Here is a 7,802-nt window from a genome sequence, read left to right on the forward strand (position 1 = left end):
AGCAAATCTTATATCATTTCGAAGTCCCGGATGTTAGCTTTCCAACCCAACTGGAACCGCATCATTTGGACCTCTGTAGCTCAAGTTATGGCCGATTAAGTGCGAAGAGGTCGGCTTGACAGCTTTCCGGTTCTTCCATTTCTTCATGAGTTCTCCAACTTTTCATGCTTTCTTTCTTCATTCCCTTGATCCAACCTTTGCCTCCTAAACCTTAAATCACTTAACAAACATATCAAGGCATCTAATAGAATCAAGGTGAATTAAATTTAGCTATTTTGAGTCCTAAAAAGCATGTTTTCACATTCAAGCACAATTAAAGGAGAATATACAAAACCATGCTATTTCTTGAATAAATATGGGTAAAAGGTGATAAAATCCCCAAAAATCAATACAAAACAAACCGTCAAATTGGGGTTTGTCAACCTCCCCACACTTAAACCAAGCATGTCCTCATGCTTAAACCAAGAATGAAGGAAGGGTATGGCATTTATTCAATGGAAACTAACTAAATGCAATCTACCTATATGCAACTATCTAAATGAATGCAAGTGCTTGGTCAAAAATAAATCAATTCCCAAGAAACATATATGCACAAGGGCTAAGGACTAGCAAGTCTAATCCACAATTGAATTGAGTTATTAAATATTTTTACAAACTTGCATGAAGAATGATGATCATAGGTGAAAACATGTAGTTGAGCATCAAACCCTCACCGGATGTGTTTGCACTCTATTCGCTCAAGTGTTTAGGGTTGATTCACTCAATTCTCCTCTATTTCATGCTTTCCAAGATTTGTTTTTCTTCTAACAATCAACATTTATTTCATGCATGCATACAAGTATCATGAGGTCTTTTTATTAGTTGTAATGGGGCTAGGGTCAAGGTAGGATGCATATTTGGTCAAGTGAGCTTGAAATTTGAATCTTTGATAAGTTTAAACTTCCCACCTAACCTATGACATCTTATACAACTTCAAAACTAACCTAACTACCCATTTTTTCACTTTTTTTTTTTAAACATACTCATGCATTTTCTTTTTTTTTTATTACAACTTATATGCATTGATCTTTATTGAGCTTCACTTTGCTTTGGGGCATTTTGTCCCCTTTTTATTTCTTTTTCTTTTTCTTTTTCTTTCTTTTTCTATTTTTTTTCTTTTCTTTTCCATATATTTTTTTCTTTTTCTTTTGTCTTTCTCATTTTTTCTTTCAAACTACATACAAGAACATCAATGCATAAGGTCTATACATTTAATCAATACATGAGCATGTACCCAATTTCCAATATTTACAACAAAAAAATTACAAAACTACCCTTTTATTCTCCCAATGTCCCAAGGTTCCCACACTTGAATGATACTCACACACACTAGCCTAAGCTAATCAAAGATCCAAATAAGGACATTTATTGTTTTCCGCTTTAGGCTTGTAATGTGCTAAATTAAGAACAAGTGGGTTAATCGTAGGCTCAAATTTGGCTAACAATAGGAGGTAAAAGGTAAGGCCATTTGGGTAAGTGAGCTAATAAAATGATGGCCTCAATCATATAAATGCATGAATACACAAAATAATGGGCATAAAGAATCAAACAAATCAAAGATTACAATCATAGAAAGAGAATAATGCACACAAGAAGGAAAAATAAGTGGTTGTAAGATGTGACCATACCGTTAGGCTCAAATCTCACAAGCTTGTGTTCTTAGCTCAAAACATGTTCCACAATATATATAATTCAAGTAAGTTCTATGAAAAGTTTTCACTCAAATCAATTGACATGCCCTATAGATAGAAATCTTGAAAAATTCTCATTATCTTGACTAAGCTTATTGTGTATACATATGCAAAAATAAGAAAATGCAAGTAAAAATCCTAAAATCCTAAAATGAAATGCAAAAGTGTTGGGATTAGAAATTTGTCACCCAAAATCGCCGACCGGTCGGACGACCTCCCCACACTTAAAAGTTTGCACCGTCCTCGATGCACTCAAAGATGAGCAAGGGGGTACGGCGACTCTCCGGATTGCTATGTGTTCTTTCTTCCGCTCCCATGGTTGCTTGTGGTGCATTTGTTATGAAAAACAAAAATATAACACCATAAGATGAGAAGATATAAAAGCAAGGAAGCATACATTGTTGGAATGAGGTAAATCACTAGAATGAGGTGAGTGAATTAGTGTGACATTAAGAAATATTAGGTGTGTGAATTCTAAATTGCGCGGTTTAGAATACACATTAGCATAAAAGCTATGTCACAAAAGAAGCGTGCACTTCACTTATCCTAGTGTGCTTGAGATGCTTTAAGTAAGCTTGTAAGGTAAGACAAGCATTAGAGAAGCATGAAAGCATTCAAGTCAAACATATGGATGGATATAATCATGAAATACAAAGCATTAAGGTAAATGCTCAACATTATCCATCAAGAGATTGCCTAATCATATCAAAGAATACGGTTCAAATCTCATGATGGCTAGCTACAACATGCAATTCAAAAGAGTTATAAGCTCGAAGACAATTCTCATCACTTGGTATTTTTCAAAAGGTAAGCATGAAGAACTCAAAACCAAGTAACAAAATATAACCTCAATCATAGAATCCAACAAAGATCATCTAAAATTATTCATGCTAAAATAGCATTTAGGCAATAAGGGATATAGCAATGTATAGTAAACAAAGTCAATACTCCAACACTTATGATGAAAAGAGAGAAAATAAAATGAAAACTAAACTAAAACTAACTAATCAACTAACTAACTAACTAATTTGTTAACTAAAATAAATGGTTGTCAATGGTGTTTGGAAGTGTTGGATGAGGGGTAGGAGAAAGGAGAAGGAAAAAAATAGAAAGAGGAGAAGAAAAGAAATGTGGTGAAGGAAGGAAATCCGCGCGTACGCGCGCATGCCGCGCGCGCGCGCATGCCGCGCGCGCGCGGATGGCTTATTTCGAGAGTGACGCGTACGCGTCATGTGCGCGAGCGCGCAAATAGGTTTGTGCCAGAGGCACAACGTTGGCACGGCGCAGGCACAACTCTCTGGAAAATGTATGGAGGTTGGAACTTCTCAATCCACGCGTACGCACGCATGGCGCGCGCGTGTGGATGGTCGGAAATGCTGTAAGTGCGCGTACGCGCCATGTACGCGTACGCGTGGATGGTGCTCTATTTTTCAAAATTTTTTTCTATGTTTTTGCACCAATCCAAGCATTTCAAACCTCCAAACAGCTACCAAAACACCATAAAACCTTATTTAACATACTTAAACTACCAAACATACTCAACTAACTAAACAAAACATGAAATTAAGCTAATTCTACCAATATATACAAAAGAGAAAATGAAAGGATTTTACCATGGTGGGTTGTCTCCCACCTAGCACTTTTGTTTATTGTCCTTAAGTTGGACTTATGGGGAGCTCCTCATCAAGGTGGCTTGTGCTTGTATTCATCTTGGAACTCCCACCAATGCTTGGTTCTCCATTGTGCCCCAAGATTCTTCATGGATTGAGCCAAGTCTTGATGGAGTTCTTCACAAGCTTGGGGCTCCCAAAGTTGATCCTCTTCTTGTAATCCGGGATCCCACACTTTGTTTTCACACCCGTCTTGAGGTTGGTCATCATTATTAGTCCAACCGGGTGGTGAGTAAGGTGAATTCTCTATATAGTGGCCAACAATCCTCCTAGACCCATCTATTTGAGCACTACTCCAACCTTTATATCTCATGTTTGATGCATCAACCATAATGAGCCTTGATTTGCAACGCCAACCACAAAACCTTTTTCGTTTACGCTTCATCCCACAAAGCTCCCTAAGTTGGCCATCCGTTTCAAGCAAACCATATTCAAGTGGGATAATAAAGCTAATAGAAATAAATTTCACCCACTCAAATGAAGGAGTAGATGGCAACCTAGGCAAAGACAACTCCAAGAGTTTTGATAAAGCGTATTCAATTCCCATCCTCCTTTTTCTAAGGATTTCCACCTCTTCACAAGACTTCTCAATTATAATCCTTTGTTCAACAATTTTATATAAACCTTTTCTCCTACTCAAGTCATAAATGGGAGGGTAAGAAAAATTTACCTCCACATTGCTTTCCATCTTGTTGGGAGAAGGTTCTTCATGCTCAAAGGATTCTTCACCACTAAGGTTTGATGCTTGATCTTCATCACCAAGGGAACTCACTTCTTGCTCTATCCCATCCAAATCTTCATATGGAATATGTCTTGGAAGGTGTGCACTTTCCTTCCTAGCATCAATTTTTCAATCATCTTGGAGGGGTTTTCTTCAATTCTAGATTCCCATGGAGGCTCCGCATCTCCTAAGTCTTCAACCAATTCTTCCCTTTCTTCAATAATCATAGCTTCCTCCAATTGTTCCAATACAAAGCAACTTCCCTCATTCTCCACCAATCTCTTTTTTATGTTATGCTCTTCATTTGATTCCCCACATGTAGCCATGGGAGTTCCTTGAGAGTTCAAGCATTGGGATGCTAACCGGTTTACCACCTCATCCAAGGCGGCCGTGAATTGTTGCACATCCCTTTTCATTTCCTCTTGTCCTTGAACAAGAACATCAAGGATGTCATCCATTGGAGGTTGGGGTGGATGGAGGGGTTCATCAATTTGGGGGAAGGGTTCATAGTAGGAAGGTGGTTCTTCTTGGTAGAGTTGTGGTGGTTCAATAATTTCCACTCTTTCCACTTGTTGCACAACACGCTCCATGGTTGCTTGAAGTTGATCCAATATTTCCTTGAGATGATCCCTTGACTCTTGTTCCTCTTGGATAATATGATTAGGATCATATGGCTCTTGGATTGATGGACATGAATATTCTTCCATGGGAGGTTGTGGTGGAAAGTGGTATTCATCTTGTGGTTGCAAATTTTCATATATTGGAGGTGGTTCATCTTGGTAATAATGTGGAGGAGGTGGCTCTTGAAAATGTTGATGTTGGCGTGGTGGTGGCTCTATGTGTGGTTCATATTGCTCATATGGTTGTTGGTAGGATGGATATGGATTAGGGTCATATGAAGATGGTTGGTAAGAAGGGGCTTGTGAGTATGGTTGAGGGTTATGTTGAGGATATGGCTCATAGGTGTATGGTGGTGGTTCTTGGAAGTCACAAGGTGAGTCACCATAGCCATTGGATTGGTATGCATCATAGAATGGCTCTTCTTCATAGTGCATTGGTGGAGGTTGTTGCCATGAGGATTCATCATATGCATATGGCTCCTCCCACCTTTGGTCATCCCATTCTTGATACACATCTTCATTATAGTCCTCATTTCCTACAACATGTTGATAACCAAACTCATAGCCAAGGTGAGAATTCATGATAGCAAGAAGAAAATGAAAACAAAATCAAATAAGAAGCAAGAAAATTAAATCCTAAAACTAGCAAGAGCTAACAAAAGCAAACATATTCACACTATTCACATATATACAATAACCAATAACATAACACCATTGCAATTCCCCGGCAACGGCGCCATTTTGACGATTGGATTTTTGACGGTTTAGAATTCACAAATGAATTCTCGTTGCAAGTATAGTTTCTAAACCAAGCAATAATCCTTTCATACAAAAGATTGTTTGTCACAAGTAACAAACCCCTAAAATTAATAACCGGAAGTATTCAAACCTCGGGTCGTTCTCCCTAGGAATTGTAATGAAGTGTTTTGTTATTGGTTGTGAGTTATTTTTGGGGTTTTAATAAGAAACATGAAAGATAAATGGCAAGAAAGTAAACTAAGGCCTAAAAAGGTCTTGGCAAGGGTTGGTGGTCAAGGACCTCTATCCTAATCACTAACCACAATATGAGAATTGGCAAGGATTAATCTCATTAAATCATCCTCTAACTAGTAGTAAAGGAAAGTCAAATGAGCTATGTCAATCCTAGTCCATAAGTCCTAACTCTCCACTAATTCAATTAGTGAGAACTAGAGTCAATGGATCCCAATCATCAATTACTTGGACATTAGTAACTCAAGAGTTCCTAAGTTACCTTTCCAAGCCAAGAACATAAAATTCTACTCTAAAATCCAACCAAGCATTTCATCAAACACTTGGAAGGCATAAAAAGAAAGCATAGTAAAATTGCAAGAAAAGTAAATCTACACTACTCAATTTGCAAGGAATTAAACAACAACAAATCAAATGAACACAATTATTATGATTTACCTTGAATTGAATTGAAAGAGAAAGGAAGGAACAAAAGTAGATCTACAACAAAATGCAAGAACAACATAAAGGAAATTACAACAAAAGGATGGAAGAATAATGAATGTAACAACAAGGAATTGAGAAGATAGAAGTAGAAGAAGATGAATTAAAATCTAGATCTAAGAACTAAACCTAATCCTAATTCTAGAGAGAAGTGAGAGCTTCTCTCTCTAGAAACTAACTCTAACTACTAAACTAAGCTAAAACTAAACTAATGGTAACTAACATCTAAAGTATGAAAAGTATGTAAAAGTATGTAAAGTATCTTCATTCCCCCTTCAATCCTTGGCTTAAATAGCATCAGAAATGAGTTGGATTGGGCCCACAAGGCTTTAGAATTCGCTGGCCACGTTTTGTTTTAAGTGAACCAGGTGGCAGCAACGGCGCGTGCGCGTACTATGCGCGTACGCGTCACCATGCGCGGTTTAACCATAGCAAATATTATATCGTTTCGAAGCCCTGGATGTTAGCTTTCCAACCCAACTGAAACCGCATCATTTGGACCTCTGTAGCTCAAGTTATGGTCGATTAAGTGCGAAGAGGTCGGCTTGACAGCTTTCCGGTTCTTCCATTTCTTCATGAGTTCTCCAACTTTTCATGCTTTCTTTCTTCATTCCCTTGATCCAACCTTTGCCTCCTAAACCTTAAATCACTTAACAAACATATCAAGGCATCTAATAGAATCAAGGTGAATTAAATTTAGCTATTTTGAGTCCTAAAAAGCATGTTTTCACATTCAAGCACAATTAAAGGAGAATATACAAAACCATGCTATTTCTTGAATAAATATGGGTAAAAGGTGATAAAATCCCCAAAAATCAATACAAAACAAACCGTCAAATTAGGGTTTGTCACGGCGCGTGGTGGATTTCATGTCCACGCTTGGCGTGAATCTGGATCTGACGGGACACAACTACTTCTTCGTTGCACACTGCTACGCTGGAGACGTGGCTGCCGTTGCCGGAATTTTGAAGAAGATGGAGGAAGATGGGATTGGTTTGTATTCAACACACATGTTTGTAATTAGGGGTTTGTTGCAGATGTTGCTCTCTGCGTTTTGGGATATTAGGTGCCGTTTTGATAATTAAAGAGACTGCAAACTACACAATTACAAAAATATAAAAAAAATATTCATTTAATATGAAAAAAAACCCTAATACTTAACAAAGAAATATCCAGTTATATTTTAGGAAAAATAATTAAATATCTATAAAATTTTAAAAAAATATGAAATTCTCAAAGAAATAGAGACATTCACATTTGCAATACAAAAAAGTTCGAAAAATATATAAAAGAACATCCATTTAGTATGAAAAAGAAACATTCTGATATTTAGCAGAAGAAACATCTATATATATTAGCTCGTAGAGATTTTGGATTCACCCAAAGGTATTTGGCTGATTTTTTGCTAATACATACCCTTTTAGTTCCCTAACATTGTTCTAAACTTAATGACCATTATTTCTATCTTAATGATCAAATGGTCATCCTCCATCAACCTAATGTCTATATAAAAATACTATCTATCACTCAACAAGGAAAGATTTATGAACTTCTACACACTAATATCATATTTTATGTTTTTATACTC

Source organism: Arachis ipaensis, chromosome B9, assembly GCF_059453495.1.
Source record: "Arachis ipaensis isolate K30076 ecotype BB chromosome B9, ASM5945349v1, whole genome shotgun sequence".
NCBI lineage: Eukaryota > Viridiplantae > Streptophyta > Magnoliopsida > Fabales > Fabaceae > Arachis > Arachis ipaensis.